We start from the raw sequence: 20868 nt of genomic DNA, 5'->3' as shown, positions 1-20868 counted from the left end.
TTGTTTCAGCCACTAAGTTTTGGGGCTATTTGTCATGCAGCAATAGATAACCAGTTCCTTCTCATTCATACCTACCATGACAGACAGTCCAGGGGTGGCCAGGGAGTATTATTTAGTCCTCATCTTGCAGATGAGTGAGTTGAGGTGGGAAGAACTTGAGGGACCCATCCGAGATCTGTGACTCGGTAGCCCTCGGAGTTCCCAACATATACTTTTCTCGTCTCGGGGGTTCTTGCCTGTAAGGGAGGCTGCTCGACCAGTCTGGGCTCAGGGTCCCAGGGGCTTCTAAGCAACACATCCTTGGAGGAGTTGGCATGATTCCCCTGGCATGGAAGGGAGTCCATTTCTTGGTGCTGAGTGCTTATCACTCCGTTTAACTCATCAAACTTTCATCATAAAGGCTGGGCCATAAACAGCAGCGAACCCTCTGCGTGGATTTGAGAGCAAGGTGTACAAGAACGGTTTTTCCCTCCTACATTGATTTCTAGGCCAGAGGAGCGCGCCCCCACCAACTGTCCTGCTCCCTTGAAAGGCAGCTCCCGAAACATAAATCATCACCAAGAGTTCAAAAAACTGCAAAGTGTGTGGGTTTTTACTTTTGCTTTTTTAAACACAGATCTGGCATCCTTGTCTGTCGTTTCTCGATTGAGGGCAAAAAAGTCTAGAGACGCAGGTAGAATTAGGTCAGTCCAGTTAAAAACTTGGCTTCTGAGACTTTCCCTACGGTCCAGGGATTAAAACTTCGCTTTACGACACAGGAGCTGAGGGTTCGATTCCTGGTTGAGGGGCTAAGATCCCACATCCTTGGGGCCAAAAAACCAAGACGCAAAGCAGAAGCAATATGGTAGCCAATTCAATAAAGACTTTAGAAATGATCCACATCAAAAAAAAAAAAAAAAAAGCTTGGCTTGTTTGGACAAATCCCAGTTTGAATCCCAGCCTCGCTGCTAATTAGCCATGGGGCCTTGGACAGGAGACTTTCCTTTTATGATATTCAGTTTCCCTGTGAAGTTCTTAGCATAGTGCCTGGAACCTAAAAGTGCATAATAAATCTTAGCTGCTATTATTCCCCTTATAACCTTGATAAGATAGTCAGATTAGGGTATGCTATATTGCACTAACAGACTGACAACTCTCGACTCTTTTTAAAAATTAATTTTTATTGAAGTATAGTTGATTTACAATATTGTGTTAGTTTCTGGTGTACAACAAAGTGACTCAGTTTTATATGTATATATATGTATGTATATTCTTTTTAAGATTCTTTTCCATATAGGTTATTGCAAGATGTTGAATATAGTTCCCCGTGCTATACAGTAGTTCCCAACTCTTTTTTTTTTCTTCTTTTTTTTTGGCCATGGAGCATGTGGGATCTTAGTTATCCGACCACGGTTTGAACCCGCTCCCCCTGCATTAGAAGTGTGGCATCTTAACCGCTGTACCACCAGGGAGGTCCCTCAACTCTCAACACAAAATTTTTCTTTTCTTTTTTTTCAATCTGAATTTTTTTCAAGTATTGTTTTCCCCCCAGTTTTACCGAGATGTAATTGACATATAATACATCTCTGTATTAGAGCTTAACATGATGATTTGCATGTGTATAAACTGCAAATTGATCACCACAATGAGTTTAGTTAATTCCCTGGTGGCTCAGATGGTAAAGAATCCGCCTCCCAATTCAGGAGACTCAGGTTCGATCCCTGAGTTGAGAAGATCCCCATATTCTTGCCTGGGAAATCCCCTGGACAGAGGAGCCTGGCGGGCTACAGCCCATGGAGTCTCAGAAGAGTCGGACACAACCTAGTGACTAAACAGCAAGCCTCACAGAGTTAACACAGTTTTTCCCTTGTGACGAGGATGTCTAAGATCTGCTGTCTCAGCGACTTTCACACACACAGCCCAGGATCGTTTCATATCATCACCATGCTGTACTTTATGTCCCCAGGGTTTATTCCTCTCATAACTGGAAGGTTGTACCTTTTCACCCCGTTTATCCACCCCCCCCCCAACTTCCACCCCCCTGAAGTGTTTATTTCTTGCTCACACAAAGTCCACTCCTGGCTCCGTCTGCAGCCACTGTCTCTCCGGGCTGTGTGTGAATCTTGTATCAAGTCCATCTGGGAAAACGGGACTTCTGTGTAGCGGCGTCAGAGGGAAGAAGCTTTAGGGTCACACCAAGGCAGGGGCTTGAAGGCACAGGAGGGACACATCTTGGGCACCTAGCCTGTGCCAGCCACTGAGCAAAGCAAATGCCTTGTCACAGCCCGGCAGAATCGTGTGATTTTTGATACCCCCGATTCACAAAGGATAAAACCGAGACCCGGGGGGGACCTGACCTCGCTTACAGCCTGGGCAGCCAAAGCCTCTTTTCTCCTCCCTCAGTGGACTGCGGGACCCGAGTGCCTCTGTTAGGAGACACGCCGGTGCTGACCCGGGCGTCCCCCCACAGCGACGCAGACGCTCAGGGCTGGATCCTCCTTTGGTGGGTGGGGGGAGCTGTCCTTTGCTTTCTGGGATGTTGAGCAGCATCTGTGGTCTTGAACTAGTCCTTCCAGACTTTGCCAAGTGTCCCTTGGAGGCAGAGTCGCCCGTGGTTGAGAACCGCTGATGCAGATGGTAAGCGTCACGAGCTGTGAGCTGACGTCCCTGCCAGGCCCTGGTTAACCACACGGCCTTAACCAGCACACTCCAAGTGAAGCCAGGACCTCAGTAGCAGGACTTAGGAATTTACTGACTTCTAGGTAAAATAACCTTTGATGCCTGGTGTCGTTTTGGGCAAGTCTTTCCACACTGATGAAGCATTTTCCTTCAGCTATGAAATGGAGTGGACGATGTCTGCTGCTGGAGTTGTTAGGGCGACACGAGGTGCTTGTCAGGTGCCCTGGCTCAGCAGACAGTCAGCGCTTTATGGACCTTCCAGTTACCACCTGTCACTTGGTATGTGTGTGGGGGCGGGGGGTGCACATTTCCTAGCAATCGAAGATACCTTTCACGGTCTGTTGAATTTCCAATCCTGTGTCTTCAGGCTCTACATCCAAATATTTGCTTCCTGCCAAAGCCAGAAATTATCCAGCAGCCCACGCTCCCGTCACTCACCAGCCTGATTTCTAGAAACGGCCCTTCCCCGGGCACAACTATAATTTAACATCTGTAATTCCTCAATTAGTAGTTAGCAGTCCATTCTGTTCTTCTTGGTAATTGCCCTCTGCTCTGGGGAGGGTGAAGGGGGGATGTGGGGGCCATGCAGAGGCGGCTGCCACCTCCTCTCCCCCACCCCTTTGCCTACAGACATCTTGGCAGGAAGTGCCTGGAAGGTTCTGGAACCCATGGTTCTGGGCTTGAAGATTGCACCAAGGTAGTCACCCTGCTGGATGACGGAAAACCAAGTTTTGTTATCCGTAAAACAAGTTACGTGCGCTTTGGGAGCAAAAGGGTCAGGGTCGCTGATGTGGGGTTTCTCTTCCCGGAGGAGCTCCCGAGCCTCGGTTGCCAGAACGCCTAGGTTGTTCCAGTGCCCTCCTTTCATGTTACAGCTGGGGAAGCCGAGGCCCAGAGAGGGAAAGAAAGCTACGCAAAGTCACACAACAGGCCAGTGACAGACCCAGGAGCTCGGGATTTCTAAATCCAGAGTTGGGGCGGTTAAGGATATGATACAGTCCTCAAAAATCCCTGGTGTCCTTCAGAGTGGAGCAGCAGACATTTATTGAGCTCCTGCTCTTTGCAAAACTCCGCAGTCAGCTGTGTGAGGCTCCAAAGGTAACAAGATGCCGTTCACACCTCGGGGACGTTTTTGGAAAAGTGACCAAAGTACATGATCCCAGCTATATACAGCCTCGAACCAGCCGTCTCTCTGCAGACTGACGGTGGGCCTCAGGTTCCCTCTCTGTCCATGGAGGCTCCGGTGTGACCTTCTTGGGCCTCGCCCGTGGAGTCTGCCTGGATTCAAATCCCGTCTTTTCCGTCTGCTGGTGTGAGACTTTCAGCCAGACTTTGAGAAAGCCTCGGTCTCCTCGTCTGCTAGAAGGGCGTTCATAGCTCCTACCTTCCGGGTGGGAGTTCCTTACAGTGACGAGCGTAAACCGCTCAGGAGGCAGCCCGGCCCACAGTGACCCCTTGGCCGCCTGTGGTCAGTAATTGCAGCGGCTTCACTCTCCCCGGCCTCCCTCTCCATCCACGCGGGCCTGCTCCGGGCTCTGCGAGAACCTCCCCTCCTCCCCATCTGTGCACCAGCCGTTCCCTCTTCCTGCAGGGATGGAGCAGGGGCTCCGTCGGGGTTTGAAAAGTTTAAGCGCTGTTTTCAGGAAGGTCCTCCCTCTGCAGGTGTTCTGGGGGTCAAGAGAAGGATGGAGCCCAGCAAGTGGGCCTGGCGGCTCCCAGACTCCTTCGTGTCCACTTGGCCTGCTCACCCTCCTCGAGGGACACCCCCCACCCCAAGCCCTCCCTGCCTCCACTGCCGAGTTGCTTCCTGGTGATGAAAGCATACTGGGGTCACTCACAACCACAGCTCATTAGGAAGGAAGAGACAGCTCCGAGGTAGGAAAGGGGCGTTCTGAAATGTGGCTGAGGGCAGAACAGTTAGATTCTTCATGTCCCACGTTGGGTACATTTTTCTTTTTCTCATGCATAAATACAAGCCCTTTTGGGGGAGGGACTAGGAAAAACAAAAAAAACAAACAAAAAACCCAAGGCTGTCAGAGCTCTGCTTAATGAGTTTCCTAATCTTTTCATATAATGTGGAGCCCCGTGGATTTTCACCAGCTTGGTGCAGCCAGTGGAAGCATAATCCTTGCAGGTTTCTGAGCTGAACTGTGAGCTTCAGTGACGTCTGGCCTCCCGAAGCAGGAGAGTGGCGAAAGCCGCACGAGGTGGCAACATCAGGCAGGTCTGGGTTCCAATCCTAATGCTGCCACTTCCTCTAGGTGGGACCTTGGCCCAGGGCCTTGACCTCTTAGAACAGTGGTGACTCAGGTGGTAAAGAATCCGCCTGCAGTGCGGGAGACCTGGGTTTGATCCCTGGGTTGGGAAGATCCTCTAGAGGAGGGCATGGCAACCCACTCCAGTATTCTTGCCTCAAGAATCCCCAAGAACAGAGGCCTGGCGGGCTACAGTCCGTGGGGTCACAAAGAGTCAGACATAACTGAGCGACTGAGCACACACACAGTCCTTGAGTGCAAAGGGGGCTAATGTGTGAGGACAGAGCTCAAACTTTGGGGGGGCCCCTTGGATACTGGTTTAGTAAGCAGAGTCCCAGGAGGAGGTCTTCTGCGTCTCAGGTGAGCCCCAGAATCTGCCTGTGTTTCAAGAGCTCTGGGTGGGGACGGTCACATAAGTACCATCCTTGGAGAAACAGTTTCTCAAAGCGATTTGCTCGGTCTGCAGATGTGTATTGAGCACCTACTGTGTGCCAAGCACAGTCAGAGGCCCTAGAGATCCATCAGAGAACAAGTCAGAGGTGGTCCTAGTCCTCAAAGAGGACCCTGTCTGCATGGCACTTCTGTTCTGAGGGGAGAGACTTAACAAAGCATCTCGGCAGCTCCGCTCACAGGACGAGAAGTGCACAGAAGTATGTCATACACTGAACATGTGCTCTGTATTTGCTCCAGCGAACATCTTGTGGTTGGAGGAACGAATGAGTGGCTGCATGAATTGTTAATATTGCTCTGATCATAGATGTGCCTTTGCGGCCTTTTCCAAATTCTTTCTAGCTGCCTTGCTAGACCACAAAGCCATCAGTTCAGTTCAATTCAGTCGCTCAGTCATGTCCGACTCTCTGCGACCCCGTGAACTGTAGCATGCCAGGCTTCCCTGTCCATCACAAACTCCTGGAGCCTACTCAACTCATGTCCATTGAGTCCGTGATGCCATCCAACCATCTCACCCTCTGTCATCCCCTTCTCCTCCCACCTTCAATCTTTCCCAGCATCAGGGTCTTTTCCAATGAGTCAGTTCTTCGCATCAGGTGGCCAAAGTATTGGAGTTTCAGCTTCAGCATCAGTCCTTCCAGTGAATATTCAGGACTGATTTCCTTTAGGATGGACTGGTTGGATCTCCTTGCAGTCCAGGGGACTCTCAAGAGTCTTCTCCAACACCACAGTTCAAAAGCATCAATTCTTCAGCGCTCAGCTTTCTTTATAGTCCAACTCTCACATCCATACATGACCACTGGAAAAACCATAGCCTTGACTAGATGGACTTTGGTTGGCAAAGCTATACTGGGGTGTGTTTACCCTTTCACATGCTCAGAGTCCAGCAGAACGCCTGGCACATCCGTGGCACTCAGTAAATGTCTGATGGAGGGATGAATGAATGAATGGACACATGCATAAATAGACTCTAAGCTCCTTGGTGCCCACCAGCTGATTAGTTGGGTGGATGACTCGGGCCCAGAGGAGCTGTGCTTGCTTGCTAGGAAAGTGGCCTGGAGAGGCTCCAGGTTGTAAATGGGAGTTCCACATTCAAGGCGTTTGCTCTGGGTCAGGGCCGTTCTCTCTGGGGACCCAGAAGTCCCGGGGCCTGTTGCAGTCATGTCTGTAAGAACTTGAGGTCAGCCTTTGTCTTGGCCAGCCGAGGAGAAGTCCAGCTCTGGTCTTACTCCATCAATTGGTGCCCTGCGTCACTATGCCCACCCCCATCAGACATCTCCCTGAACCCCAAGGTTCTCAGCGCCGCGCTGCACTCACAGATCTTTGTTTAGGCGACGGAGTGGGGCTGGGGTCAGGCAGTCTTCCGGAGAGTGAATCCCGAGCCCTTTGTGAACCAACAGGATGTGTTGCCAGAGGCAGGCTCCTGAAGCCTCCTCAGCAGCTAGTTGGGACTACCATCATCTGCTCAGATTCAGCCAACCTGTATTAAGGACCAGCTGTTTGCCGGGCATAGGCTGGGTGCATTCACAGACCTGACTTGACTTCACCCTCAGGATCGCTCAAAGGTTTAAGTCAGAAGGGAGGCACTCACTTGGAGGCCCAGGCCCTTGCACGCCGAGGCAGGGGCTTCTCCCTGATACTTCTGTGCACTTTTCATCCCGTGAGCTGAGCCACTGAGGTGTTATATTAAGTCTCTCCCCCAAGAACTGAAGTGCTGTGAGGACAGGGGCCTCACTCAGTTTTGCTGAGAGTCAGGAAGAGCTAGTTAGTGACATAAGGCAGACTCTGGAGCCAGACATGTCTGTTGGAACCCCAGTTTGGGAATCCACTAGCGGTGTGCAGGCAAGTTACTCTGTGCCTCGGTTTCCTCGTCTCTAAAATGGGGATAATAATAGCACTTCCTAGGGTTGTTGTGAAGAATCCATCCGCTGACACATGTGAAGCACCTCAGACACTACCTGGTATGTAGTTGGCTCTAAAAAGTTCTTATTACAGATACTAACATTATTATATTCATTGCTATATTATAAAATGCACAGGGTGAAATGGTTAGAGTGCATCACCAACTCAATGGACGTGAATCTGAGCAAACTCCGGGAGACAGTGCCGGACAGGGGAGTGGTCCACAGGGACACAACTTAGCAACCGAACACCAACATACTGTAAAAGACGTATAAAATATCATAACCATTTTGAGGGATGATTTCCATACAGCAGAATGCACATATCTTAAGCGTACCTCTTGACGAGTTTTGACAAATGCACGCACCCATGTAACCCACAACTCTGTCAAGTTCTAGAACATTCTCACTCCCCCTCAAAAATTCCTTCATGCCCCTTCCAATAGGTCCTCCTTACCTGGCACTTCAATAATGCTTCTTGAATGAATGAATGAATGAATGAATGAATGAATGAATGAATAGAGATCCATTGGGTTTGGTCCCACACCTCTTATGCCAGTTTCACTTGTAACCGTAGCCGCATAACCTGTTTAGCTGTTGGGCAGATGTAGAAAAAGAAGTGCAGAAGGAGAGTTGTCCTCATACTATGAAAACTTAAACACATTGAAAAGAGTCCCTAAAGGCGGAATGACTGTCCCTTGGGGGTGGAGGAGACTCTGCAAGGTTGGGGTGAAAGATCCAAGCGTCCAGGTGAGGTCACAGAACGCCCCAGCGTCTGAGCCTGCACTCAGAGCCCAGGCACCTCCCTGGCCCTGGGGCACCAGAGACCCACCCCCTGGGCTGAAAACCCCTCTCCCCGCTGCCCCCCACATCCGTCCCTCCTGGGGAAACCAAGACACTTAGCATCCCAGGTCTGCGAATATGGGAGGCAGAGGAGCTTCCAGACTGTATTCTGCGAGAGATCTTCATGGGAGTGGAGGAACCAGCAGGAGAGAGATGTCTTCCTGGGCTCCAGCCCCCGCCCTACACCTTAGCCACCGCATCCCAGACCTGGTTGCCCCTCGATCTTTGTAATGTATTGGGTGTCTGTGATTTTGCTTAGAGAGATTTCTCTAAAGCTAATAAAGGAAAGTGGAAAACGGGCACTGTGGTGCCAGCCGCTGCCCTCGATCAGAGGCAAGGGGACATTTGAAGAGGCCTAGTGCTTTGCTGGTAACACACAGCAATCTGGTGGCAGGTGCTGTTCTGGGTCTGGCTTCCTGGTCCCAGCTGGATGTAGTCCAGCCCGAGAAAGCTAAGTCCAAGGGGCCTGCCTGCAGCCCACGTGATGCCCTTATAGGGGTCTTAGGTACACAGGTGCTCAGCATGTGAGGGGACCTGGGGCCTTGTCAGCCCGCATGCAGTGGGTGCCTGGTCCCCAGGCCTGCTTCCAAGGAGAGCAGCTGTCGTCTGGGTCTTTGGTTCAGCTCTTCTCCCTCCAGGGCCTGGCAGGCAACTCGGGTCTGGTCCGGGGTGGGGGTGGGTGGGTGAAGCCACCTCCAGGCCCCTGAGCTGCGTGGCAGGTCAGGTGAAGGAGCCGTTCACATCTGCTGAGGCTGATGTCACCCTGGCAAGCCGTCCGCGCCGAGGGCCGCCTCCAGCCCCGGCCGCCTTTCCGGTGTACCCTGTGTCCTGTTTTGTCCGTCCCGTGGCGCAGGCTCTGGGAGGTCCCGGGGTTCAGGCAGACGCATTCTCCTCCCTGCCCTCGGAGGCCAGGGTGGAGCCACCCCTTTTCCTTCGGAGGCGCCCCAGGTATGGGGCAGACTGGTTTCAGGTTCAGATCCCAACTCTGCCACCTCCAGGCTGGGTGGGCAGGTTGTTTGCCCCTTGGGGCCTCCGAGTCTTCCTCTCTGAAAGCGGGTGATGGAGCATCACCTCACAGGTTGATCGGAGGATGACCGAGGATGTGTGTGAATCCGCTCCACACAGCGCCTGCCGTCAAGGAACGCCTGTGAGCCCCTGTTCCGATGACGGGGCTGCTGAGGGGTGCTGTTCCTATCGTGTGGGACATGGTTACGAACACTGTTTGCATGATTCCCAGAACCGATTTAAGTCAGGCTTTAAAAAACAAAACACAGGACACACTTGCTCCCTCTTAGACAGCCCTACTTGTTCTAAATCAATGCAGCTTAACAAGACACAAATCATCTGCAAGCAGGATTTGGGTCGTTTCCAAAAACCTTCCTTTCCCCCGGCAAAAAGCTCTCAGCCTCCCAATTTGCAAACCATTGTTAGAGAACCGAGGTTCTCAGAAAATGCAGCTTCCCCAGGCCATCACCTCTCGTAGTCTGACACAGTCGGTCTGGGATGCTGCCCCAGAAGCTGGAGCTTTCATAGCTCCCCAGGTGATCCCAAGGTGCCACCAGGGCCGGGAACCACAAGGTCAGGAGCATAAGAAAGAAGGCCGGCTGCAGAGTAAGAGTGACCGAGGATCAAAGCTGAGACCAGCCATTTAGCTTCTGGGCAACCGTGGGCAACTGCCTACACCTCCTGGAGCCTTGGTTTCCTTGTTTGTACGATGTGTCTGCCTGCTCAGTCGCATCCAGCTCTTTGCGACCCCATGGACTGTAGCCCACCAAGCTCTTCTGTCCATGGGATCTCCCAGGCAAGAATACTGGAATGGGTTGCCATTTATACTCTGGCCACTTGATGCAAAGAGCCGACTCATTGGAAAAGACCCTGATGCTGGGAAAGATTGAAGGCAAAAGAAGGAGGGGGCGGCAGAGGATGAGATGGTGCGATGGTTAGATAGCGTCATCAACTCAATGGGCATGAGTTTGAGCAAACTCCGGGAGATAGTGGAGGACAGAGGAGCCTGGGGTGCTGCAGTCCATGGGGTCACAAAGAGTCAAACTCGACTTAGTGACTGAACAACAACAGGATGTTTCTAGAGGCTGCTGGGAGGGCTTGAGATGAATGTGAATGGTACCTCTTATGAAAGAGATGAATCAAAGGATGGATATTACATAAATGTGTTCCACAAAAATCAGACCAGGGAAGGGATCCTAGATGATCCTAGATGCTAGATCCTAGCTTGTCCAGTTGACCATCCCCGCCTTGCCAACACTGGGGACCCCCATAACTGGCTTCTGGCCTTCACTTTTCCAGTCTGGGAGTTTCCCAGAATTCCTTTTTGCCACACTTGGCTTGTTGAACCCTGTTCCACACATAGAAATTACCAGAGACAATTCATTTAAGAATCACTTGGTTAAATAATGCTTCTAATGCAGGACTTTTCAGAGCCTTTAATTATGCAAATATACATTAGGAACCTCCAGAGATGGTCGTTGGCATCCTGTCTGTCTGAACTCTCTCCATCGAGAGGAGAGCTGTAGGTTCATTCTTTGACTCGAGGTAGAGAACATCACAGCAGGGAATGGACACCCCAGTGGTCAGATGTCCACTTTGCTAAATCTGGAATTGGGGAAATGTCCCTTCAAATGAGAGGCATCCCTTTAAATTGGATGGCGTGCGTTGAGTATGGAATTCACAAAGGGTTTTGCTGGGTTTGGTATCTTACATAACACACTTTGGGAAACCTGCTCAGTCCTTCCCCCGCCACCCCCCCACCCCACCCTGGAATTGCATACGTTAGCTTCCATTAAAAGACTCTGCCTTTGTAGAGTCAACATGAATTCATTCCCTCCTCTATTTTTATTGGGCAGAGAGGAAGGTCCGTGCATGGAAGTGTCCATCAATGCTGTCCGGGCATTGATGGGACAGGCCTGAACGGCCCTGAGAGGCCAGAAGAGCAGCTCCGTCCACTCAGAGCCCTTTGTTCTGAAAGGGGAGCTGAGGCCCGGAGGTGGAAACGATGTGGCCAGTCCAGGATCGCACCCCAGGCCCCCCAGTTTCTTATTGTGCGCCGTCGAGTACCTCGCACGCCGTTCTTATAGCCTGAGCCTGGTCGGCCTCCAATTATTACTGACAGGAGTGGGGGTTTCCGGGAACAGAGCAAATCCATAGAGTTTAATTAATGAATGTGCCAGAGGGCTTGGCGGCTGGATTCCTGTGTTTACCACAGGCTTGGCTGGCATGCAATTCCTGCTGCGAGGGGAGGGTGGGGCGCAGTTCCCTACCCACCCCTGCCCTCCTGATGGAGCCTGAGAGGGAGGGAGGGAGGGAGAGAAGCTGAAATCCAATTCCCCCACCCCCTTCCCAGCCCTGGTTCTGCAGAAGCTCTTCTGTTTTGTTTTCAGAAGCTCTGGCATTTTGTTTTTAGCCGTTCTCGATCGGTTTTCAGAAACAAAATCATCCCTCAGAGACCCTGGAAATAGAATGAGGTGTCTCTGACGCTGGCAGCCCTAGGCACAGCTTGTGCTGTTGATTCTGGCAACCGGCACCTTAAACCTGACCCGGGTCCTGCAGGGACCAGTCACACCAAGATGACCTCTGCGTCCTGAGCTCAGAGGGGAGCCCGCCGGGCCCGCGGGACCTCACGCACAGTGCTCACGGGACTGGCTGTCCCACAGCCCTGACTCTAGACCCCGTGTCTGCCCCTTGTCAGCCCTGCAGCCTGGGGCCAACTCCTTAATGTCTCTGAACCTCAGTGTCTTCTTAGGTAAGATGGGGATAACGTTTATTATTTTGTGTATATAAATATATATATATGTGCATACACATATATGCAGATTTAATGTAAAGATTGAATGAGCTGGGACTTCCCTGGTGGTCCAGTGGTTAAAACTTCACCTTCCAATGCAGGAGGTGTGGGTTCAATCCCCCATGGAGGAGCTAGGATCCCACAAGCCTCTTGGCTAAGGAGAAAAGAAAACATAAACAACAGAAGCAGTGTTGTAAGAAATTCAATAAAGACTTAAAAAGAATGAAAGAGAACAAGAGTAAAATGATCTAGGACTTCGCTGGTGGTCCAGTGGTTAGGACTCTGCCCTTTGCTTACAAGGGGGCATTCCTGGTCGAAGAACTAAGACCCCACATGCTGTGGAGGAGAGGCCAAAAAATAAAGTGAAAATTTTAAAAAAAAAAGAAAAAGATGAAATGAGCTAACGCAGACAGAGCACTTAAGCACAGTGTCTCCTAGCAAACACTATAAATGTTAGCAGTTATTGTAGCCGTCATCGTATCCATCCCATTTTAGAGGTGTGACAGCCGCGTCCTGGAGAGATCCATCGACTTGCCAAAGGTCTGGCCTCACATCTCGGTGAGACGTGTGTCTGCGACAGGCCCCGCCCGCCCTGCCACAAAGATCCGAGGGCCTCTGGACACTTGGCCGTCCTGTGTCACCTGGACCCCGTGTGCCGCTTCTCACAGCAGGAGCCTCCCGCTTTCTCCTCTGCCTTCACACCCTGGAGATTCCCTTCCTGCTCTCAAAGTCTAGAGCATCAGAGCCAGATGTGTGACTAATTAACACCTCCTAATGCGGAAATAGGACCTTTTAGATGCTGTGACAATGGCAGCCATGAGACAAGGTGCTGCTTCTGCCTCCCTCCTGGGTGGTGGCTCTGGAAATAGACGGAGAGAGCATTTTCCTCTGGGCCGTCTCCCCTGGGCCTGGCCTCTCCCAGCTCCTGGGAGAGCTACAGAAAACCCTGTGCATTCCCCGAGTGCCCCGTGCCGGGCACCCTCCCAGCGGCTACACGTGCTTTGATGCTTCTGCTCCTCGCAGACCTCCCCCGAGGCAGGTGGTGTCGTCCCACCGTACGTTTTGGGGAACTGAGGTTCAGGGAGATGAAATGCCCTGTCAGTGTTCACAGAGCTGGGAGGACACGGGGTCGGCCTCGCGCATCGGCCTTTAGACTCAAGCCCCTGAGCATCTCTGTGATGCTACCCCAGAGCGTGAACTCTGCAGTCAACCTGAGCTCTGAGTTGGAAACTGTCCTGGTCCTGTGTCGACGAGGATGAAGGGAGGGAACTGATACTCCTTATGCAGCTTCTCTGCACTTTATGCGCTTGCGGTGTGAGTCCTGTACGTACATCTCCCGTTTCATTTTATGTATATATATATATATATATATATGTACATCCTCCCCTAGGCTGAAAGCTAGGATAACCTCCCTAGTACCCTTCAGCTCTGTAATCCGATGACTCTGATAAAAGATAACCTAGAGCAGGGTACCAAATAGGTCTTTGCCCACCTACTATCTCTGAATGATGCAGTGGCTGCCTGGGGTGCTGTGTTGGGGATTCTCAGGGCTCGTCATCAGTTCTGGAATTGATTATTGATGTCTGGCATGGGCAAGCAAGAGAGTGTCACTGATTTTCTCATCTTTGTTCTTTTTTTTTCTCCTTCAAAAATATTTATTTATTTGACTGTGCTGGATCTTAGTTGCAGCACATAGGATCTTTGGTCTTTGTGGTTTCATGTGGGATCTTTAGCTGTGGCGTGAGAACTCCTAGTTTCGGCACATGAACTCTTAGTTGCATCAGGCAGATGTAGTTCCCTGACCTGGGATGGAACCCAGGCCCCGTGTATTGGGATCGCAGAGTTTTAGCCACTAGACCACCTCATTGTTGCTCTCTTTTTAAAAAAAGATTATTTATTTATTTATTTTTGGCTGCACTGGGTCTTTGCTGCTGCGAGGGCTTTTCTCTAGTTGCATCGAGAGGGGGCCCCTCTCTCCGTTAATCACTGGGTGCGCGGGCTTCTCCCTGCAGTGGCTTCTCTTGCTGTGGAACACAGACTCCAGGGCACAGACTCAGTAGCTGTGGCCTGAGGGCTCAGCGTTTGTGGTGAGCGGGCTTGGTTGCTCCGAGGTTTTGGGGTTCTTCCCGACCCAAGGAGGGAACCCGAGTCCCCTGCACTGGCAGGCGGATTCTTTACCACTGAGCCACAAGGGAAGCCCTCATTTTTCTCTTATTTTAAAGGGTAATGCTTTCTGTTTGCAGCACAAAATTGTGACTTTATTTTTGAAAATCTGGGCACAGGAGGACAGGGTTGTCAGCAGCCATCCACTCCCACGCCCAGAGTTGTCTGTTCTATGTTACCAGGCCCATGGGGTCTGACTGTAAAGGTCAGAGGCTTTAGGAAAGCGTCATGGACCCATGGAATGGTCACTCTTTACCTTGTTTTCCTTCAGCCTGGGGGAACTTGGCAATAGCCAGTAACCGAGGTTAACAAACAAGACAGCAGACAAGAACACTTGAGACTAATGTCTTCTGTTTCTTGGGAGGGCACCATTGTATGCCCGCCTCATTTTTAGAGCTCATTCCTGAGTAATCAGTGGATTGGACTTGTGCTGGGGGATCAAAACGGGCATAGCCTCTTTTCCTGTAAGTCTCTTCTTCTGTTTCTGCTCAATTACTGTTATTAGTCATTATGTCCTAATCAAGTGATTTCCTTTCAAAGCAAAAATTGCTCATCCCTCCCTGAGAGAGTTTGTCCTCCTGCCAGGACCCGCGTATACTTGGGAAAGTCTCCAGCAAGTAAACAACTTATGTGGGGGACAGAGACCCAGGGAGGTTAAGCCACTCATGCTTAAGGTCACAGGCAAAAAGCAGCAGAGCCAGGCCAGCATGCCTCAGAGGCTCCTGCTCTTAAGTATGTCAAGTGAGTGGCTGTCCTGCAGTCATTGTTCAGTACGTAGTGGTTCATTTTTCTTGTCCTTGTCTCAAAAATTGTTTGCCTCCGTATCTGTCAGCATGGGTTAGGTTATGCTGCAGTGACAAACAGCCCCCAAAACTTCAGTGGCTTTAAACAGAAAAACAGCTTTCTTCCCTGAGTGCTCCACATGTCCACTGACATTGGTTGTGTTTATGTTTCCTGTCTTTGTCACTTCGAGGCCCCCGTTAGTGGAGCAGCTTGCTAGGGACATAACCAACCACAGGGCTGAGGGAAAGAGAATGTGGCATCCATCACTGGCTCTTAAAAGTTCTGCCTGGAAATAGATGACATCACTTCTGCTCGCACGTCATTGGCTAGGGCTAAACCACATGACCACACCTGTGCTCTAGAAGGGAGTATAATTTTCCTATAGGGAGAAGCAGTAAATAGGTATGCCTCATAATACAGTCTGCATGCCACAGTCTCTGCATGATCTCTGTGGGTTCATTTGTAGAAATGAGTTTGCACAGGCTCTTTTTTTCCTTCCCTATTGCATGAGCCACCCTTTTGAATTAACTCCGTCCTGGTTTCTTGGATTCACTAAGAAGCCCCAAGTTGAACATACCTCCATTGTCCAGTACAGCACCATTCCTGATTCTGGCATTTCCATGTATTTTTTCATTTGTTGGTTTATCCTAGAGGTGGACTGCCAACTTGCAGTGATGAAAAAAAGAAAGAAAAAAAAAAACTTTGCATCATCTTTAATCTTTCATGGGAATTCAGAGTCTTTAAAGAAATGCAGGACTGTGTCTCTGCAACCCACGGAAGTATTGCCAAGCAGACCTTAAAGCCTGGGTTACCCCACGTGGGCATCACTTATCACATGCCAGAATCTTATATGCCTGTGTCAGAGTGGGCTGTGGTTACTAGCTGCCTCAGGAGGTTTCCAGGGAGCTCAGGGGGGTGGCCTGTCCTTGGGGCTTTGGGAATCCCAATCCCTACCTGTTCTTCACTTTGAAAGAAAGGGGTGCCAGCTTCAGTACTTCAGCAGAGAGAAGCCCCAGCCAGTTGTACATCGCGCCTCCCCCCCTGCAACAAGCTCCCAACTGAGCAGCAGTGGAGGAAGAATTAATATAGGATCTAGGCAGTCTGAAGGGGTCCCCTGAGCATCTGTGTTCATCTTTTCTCTGCTGGGAATTCTGGGGATGCTGCTTTGAAGATATTTATAAAAGAAACACTCACTGCCTGTGGTGCTCAGAGAGGCAATTACCTAGTAAGAAGTGGGGAGCCGAGGTGATGCGGCTTACCTGGGAAGGCCATGGGGAGACAGGGACCGGGCAGGCTGCAACCACCAGCCTTGCTCCTGCGAAGAGGAACCTGTTCAGAGTTAGCCGATCCAGGCTGTGCACCTCCCCACAATTATTGTATTTAAAGAGATGGTCCATCGAAGTGGATTCCCATTTTCCAGCCTCTCGAAGCTGAGTTCCAGTGGTTCTGATTTAGACCCTGAGTTCATGGGTCTGCCTGGCAACTTCCAAGGTCTGGAGGTCAGTAGACATAAATTTGAACCCTGGCTCCACTGTGTCCTAGCTCTGTGACCTGGAGCAAGCCCCTTTCTCTCGCCAAGCCTCGCCCACTCTCCCACACGCACACACACATACCCACCCACACATACCCAGCTTTAAATGGGGCTGTGGATAGTCCTTGCCCCTTAGGGGCTGAAGAAGGGGGAAATGCAATGGGGGTGAGTCACTTGGTAACACCCCCTAAGCCAGGAAACACCACAAACATGGTGGGTATTTGTTCAAGATTAAGAATTTAGCGAGCTGCAAATTTCTCCATCAAGTATTGCTGTGGCCAGACCTTTAACATCTGTAGTACCCCGTTATTCCACACTCAAGTCCTGGGGCGGGGGACTAGGGGACGGGATGTGCATCGTAGCAACGGCCTCTGGTTGCCTAGCAATGGGAAACCCATCCCAGTCAATATTCTAATTTGTCAGAACGTTTTTTTCCTTTCCCTCTACAATGGAACCTATATCCAGTTACGCGAGAAGGAGAAAAATCAGCAGTATGCACAAGCCTGTCCACAAGTTGTAGAATCCAGCCCCTTCCCGGGGACTTCTCAAGCCCAAAGCGGGACTTGGAGTCACAAACTGGTCCTTTCCCCTCAAGGAGCGTGTGAGCCCCGTGGGTTTACAGCTCCGTCTCCTTGAACCTGCACCGCTGTCGTCTTGGACTGTGGGTCTGGTTTTCCAGTAGTTCTGGGGGCTGAGGCCAGGTGGATATTGTCCATGGCTCTCAGTCCACTTGCTGCTGCTGCTAAGTCGCTTCAGTCGTGTCCGACTCTGTGCGACCCCATAGATGGCAGCCCACCAGGCTCCCCTGTCCCTGGGATTCTCCAGGCAAGAACACTGGAGTGGGTTGCCATTGCCTTCTCCAATGCATGAAAGTGAAAAGTGTAAGTGAAGTCGCTCAGTCGTGTCCGACTCTTAGCGACCCCCATGGACTGCAGCCCACCAGGCTTCTCCATCCATGGGATTTTCCAGGCAAGAATACTGGAGTGGGTTGCCATTACCTTCTCCCAGTCCACCTGGGCTCCCTTTAAACCAGGCAGGTGAAACCCAGGGAGCTCCAGGGAGCCTTCCGGGCTTTGACTCCCGCCCGACAATCTAAGCCCCACTCACTGCGGGTCACCTTCATTCCAGGGACTTGCACTCTGTGGACACTCCTTTGCAGGGGCCATGTCCTCCCTGGTTAACTTTACAACAACACCTGGCCCTGGACCTTTACCTGGCGCAGTTCAACAAATGACACTCCCCCGACACCTCCCCTCTCCCGCAGGCCACTGGACAAACTCCTAGAGCAGTCCTAAGATTTGGCAAAACAGAGTGCAGACTTTGAGCCGGGGCAGTTTTCAGAGTCACGTGGCCTCTGGTACAAGGAGACCCAGACTCGCCAAACCTAAAACAAATATTTATTTGGTCTTCAACAGCAACTGAATGAAATATGATGATTGTTCCCATTGTACAGATGGGGTAACTGAGGCCCAGTGAGACCCCCCGCCCCTGGCCCTACCACCAGGCAGGGGCAGAGTGGGTCTTGGAACCCAGGCCTGTCTGCACCAGGGATTCCCATCAGAACCTCCTTCTTTCCCTGGGGAGCCCCGTACAAGCCCCATCACTGTTCGTTAACCCATACCTTGCCAGGGCCCATGCGTGGCTAATGTTAGAACTTGGTGATGTTTCAGGGCAAGAAAGGAAAACGAACAGGAGGTGTGTCCCCCACGGGAGGCCTGTGGCCCTTTTGCTCTCATAGTGCTCGACTAACCTGCTTTTTTTAAACAAGTATTTTGGGCTTTGCTGGGTCTTCATTGCTGCACAGGCTTTTCTCTAGATGTGGTGATCGGGGCTACTCTCTAATGTGTGGTGGCTTCTCTTACTGCAGAGCGCAGGCTCTAGGGTGCATGGGCTTCAGTAGTTGCAGCTCCCGGGCCCTGGAGCTCAGGCTCAATAGATGTGGCCCACGGGCTTAGTTGCTCCGTGGCATGTGGGATCTTCCCGACCCAGGGATCAAACCTGTGTCTCCTGCATTGGCAGGCAGATTCTTTAGCACTGAGTCACCAGGGAAGCCCTAAGCTTCTTTCAGCCCCCCTCGGCCATGTGCACCTGGGAATCCCATCTCTCTGGGGACAGTGAGTGGGTCCCGGTAGTCCGCAGAGCCACCTGACGGCCGCGGGGCCCACCTGAGGCCTGGGTCCCCGGTGTGGGCTCCCTAATTATTGCTGGAAGCCTTCCCTCGCCTGTCAGCATGCTATAAATAGGGAGCTGGGGGAAGATCTGAAAAAAAATGCCACTGGCTTTTTTTCCCCAGCGTGGGTGGATTGAGTTAAAAAACCGTCAGGCCGCAGGCATCGCAGCACTGGAAAGCCCGAGGGGGTGGAGGGCGGCGGCTGAAACTCAGGCGGACTCGGCCGCGTCCCCTTGTTTTCATTCTCTCTGGCGGCACAGGCCGCAGAGCTGGATTCTGGGGTGGAGAGCCCTCCAGGGACCTCCCCTTGGACGGTGACAATGACCGTGATTGCCCCAGGGGCCACAGGGTGACCCTGCTGGCATGTTCCAGCAGGATGGGGAGGGGTGGGTCCTGGCGACCCCCCTGACCTGTGCTTCCTCCGGGAGGGAGGCAGCAGAAACAGCGTCCGGCGTCTCTTTTGAACGTGACCTCCTCCTGTGGTGCCCAGCCGCTTCCTGGGGTCTTGGATACCTGCCACCCTAAGTGAGGTCCCAGCCAACTGCAGTCCACTGAATGAAAAAACCCAGGCAAAAGAGCAGAGTCACTCTCCCAGTGGTGTACATGAGTGTGCACAGGTGGACATGCAAGTCTGTTTGTAAACTGTATATTAAAAAAAAAAATAAAACAGTGACACCCTGGGAAGGTTATCTGTGCAGAAAGTGAACTTCACACTGGTCAGGAGGTGCTTCGATGGCAGGAGCATCTCAGCGGTATTCGGGAGAATCTAAGACTAGTGCTTCCCTGGTGGCTCAGACGGTAAAGAATCTGCCTGCAATGCAGGAGACTAAGTTTCGATCCCTGGGTCGGGAAGATCCCCTGGATAAGGGAAAGGCAACCCATTTCAGTATTCTTGCCTGGGAAATCCCATGAACTGAGGAGCCTGGCGGGGTATAGTCCATGGGGTCACAAAGAGTCGGGTGTGACTGAACAACTAGCACTCCCACTTTTCAAGACAAGTACAGCATAGATGATAATAAAGGATCTGGCAGTCATGGCCAGGTGTGGGCTCAGAGAGGTGGAGCGAGCTGCCCAAGGTCATGCAGCTGGCATGAGGCACTGCCGGGACGGGAACCCAGGTCTGTCTGACCTCAGACCCTCCCCCCCCCACCATGATGGTTGGACTCTCCCGCATCACATGGCCTTTCCAAGATGAGCTGCTCAAACAAATCCTTTGCCTGCACTTCTCTTTTGGGGGGAGGGGGCAGAAAGAAAATCCCTCTGTCTTTCCCAGATTTCCCCCGGGCCTCAGCAACGGATTCCTGAAATGTTATTTGTCATGAAAAACATTTGGGAACTATAGCAGTTCCCAGCATTTAATTCTTTAAATGCCGTTAAAGAATTAAAGTGGAGGCAAGGGACTTCCCTGGCGGCCCAGGGTTAAGACTCTGCGCTCCCACTGCAGGGGACACGGGTTCGATCCCTGGTCAGGGAGCTAAGACCCCACATGCTTCACAGCAAAGCCAAATAAAGGTTTTTCTTTTTTTTAAAAATTTTTTAAATAAAGTGGAGGTGAGGGAGGTAACCTAGGAGGCCGGGTTGACACCCGGCTGCCAGGGTTTTACTCCAGTGCGTCTGTGGGCAGGTCATGTCCCTTTGAACCTGTTTCCCCATCTGGAAAATGGGATCCTGACCAAGGATAACACGCTCCCCCCGCCCAGTGGGAGCTGAGTACCAGAAGCCCCCCGTTTGGTTTTCACATCTGGAGATGACCCTTAAGAATGCCCCCAGCATGGGTCTCCACGTTGACAGTCGGTACCCGATCAGTGTTTAAAAGCAAATAGGGACCCCCCCGGCAGTCCAGTGGTTAAGACGTCACCTTCCAGTGCAAGGGACGTGGGTTCGATCCCTGGTTAGGGAGTTACAATCCCACGTGCCTTGAGGCCAAAGAACCAAAATATAAACAACAGAAGCAATATTGTAACAAATGCAATGCAGACTTTAAAAATGGTCCACATAGAAAAAAATCTGAAAAAATAAAAGTAGAATAAAAGAGAACATTGTGTAGCGGCATCTGCTGGGGAAACCGAGGAGCTGAATGGGCAGGGCCTCATCTCAGCCTGGCTGCCCGCCCCCGTCCTCTCACCTGGAGAGTCCAGACCGGCCCTGGCCCAGGAGTATCTTGGCTCTGCTGCCCCATGGGGGTGGAGGAAGCGGCTCACACTCTGCATGCTTAATTCATGTTTTTATTTGGGAAGCTCAGTGTTTAAGAGTAGGCAGAGAATGCTAGGCTTAGAATGCAGTTTGGGGAGGTGGGAGAGGGAGAGTGGGATGCT

General features: G+C 51.5%; 1 protein-coding gene and 1 long non-coding RNA gene across 5 annotated transcripts in view; one reads left to right on the top strand and one right to left on the bottom strand.

Annotated features, from left to right (window-relative positions):
- The window catches only part of KIAA1671 (KIAA1671 ortholog), a 124851-nt gene that overhangs the window by 72782 nt on the left and 31201 nt on the right, over nucleotides 1-20868 (top strand). The window lies entirely within an intron of this gene.
- Nucleotides 11519-16151, bottom strand: LOC122421987. The gene is made up of 3 exons (XR_006263700.1): nucleotides 16112-16151; nucleotides 15430-15517; nucleotides 11519-11570 (listed from the first exon to the last, which is right to left on the bottom strand). It is a non-coding gene; the product is annotated as an uncharacterized LOC122421987 (long non-coding RNA).

Source organism: Cervus canadensis, chromosome 1 (assembly GCF_019320065.1).
Source record: "Cervus canadensis isolate Bull #8, Minnesota chromosome 1, ASM1932006v1, whole genome shotgun sequence".
NCBI classification, from domain to species: domain Eukaryota; kingdom Metazoa; phylum Chordata; class Mammalia; order Artiodactyla; family Cervidae; genus Cervus; species Cervus canadensis.
The sequence above is the reverse complement of the archived record's forward strand: the minus strand, read 5'-3'. Positions and strand labels throughout refer to the sequence as shown.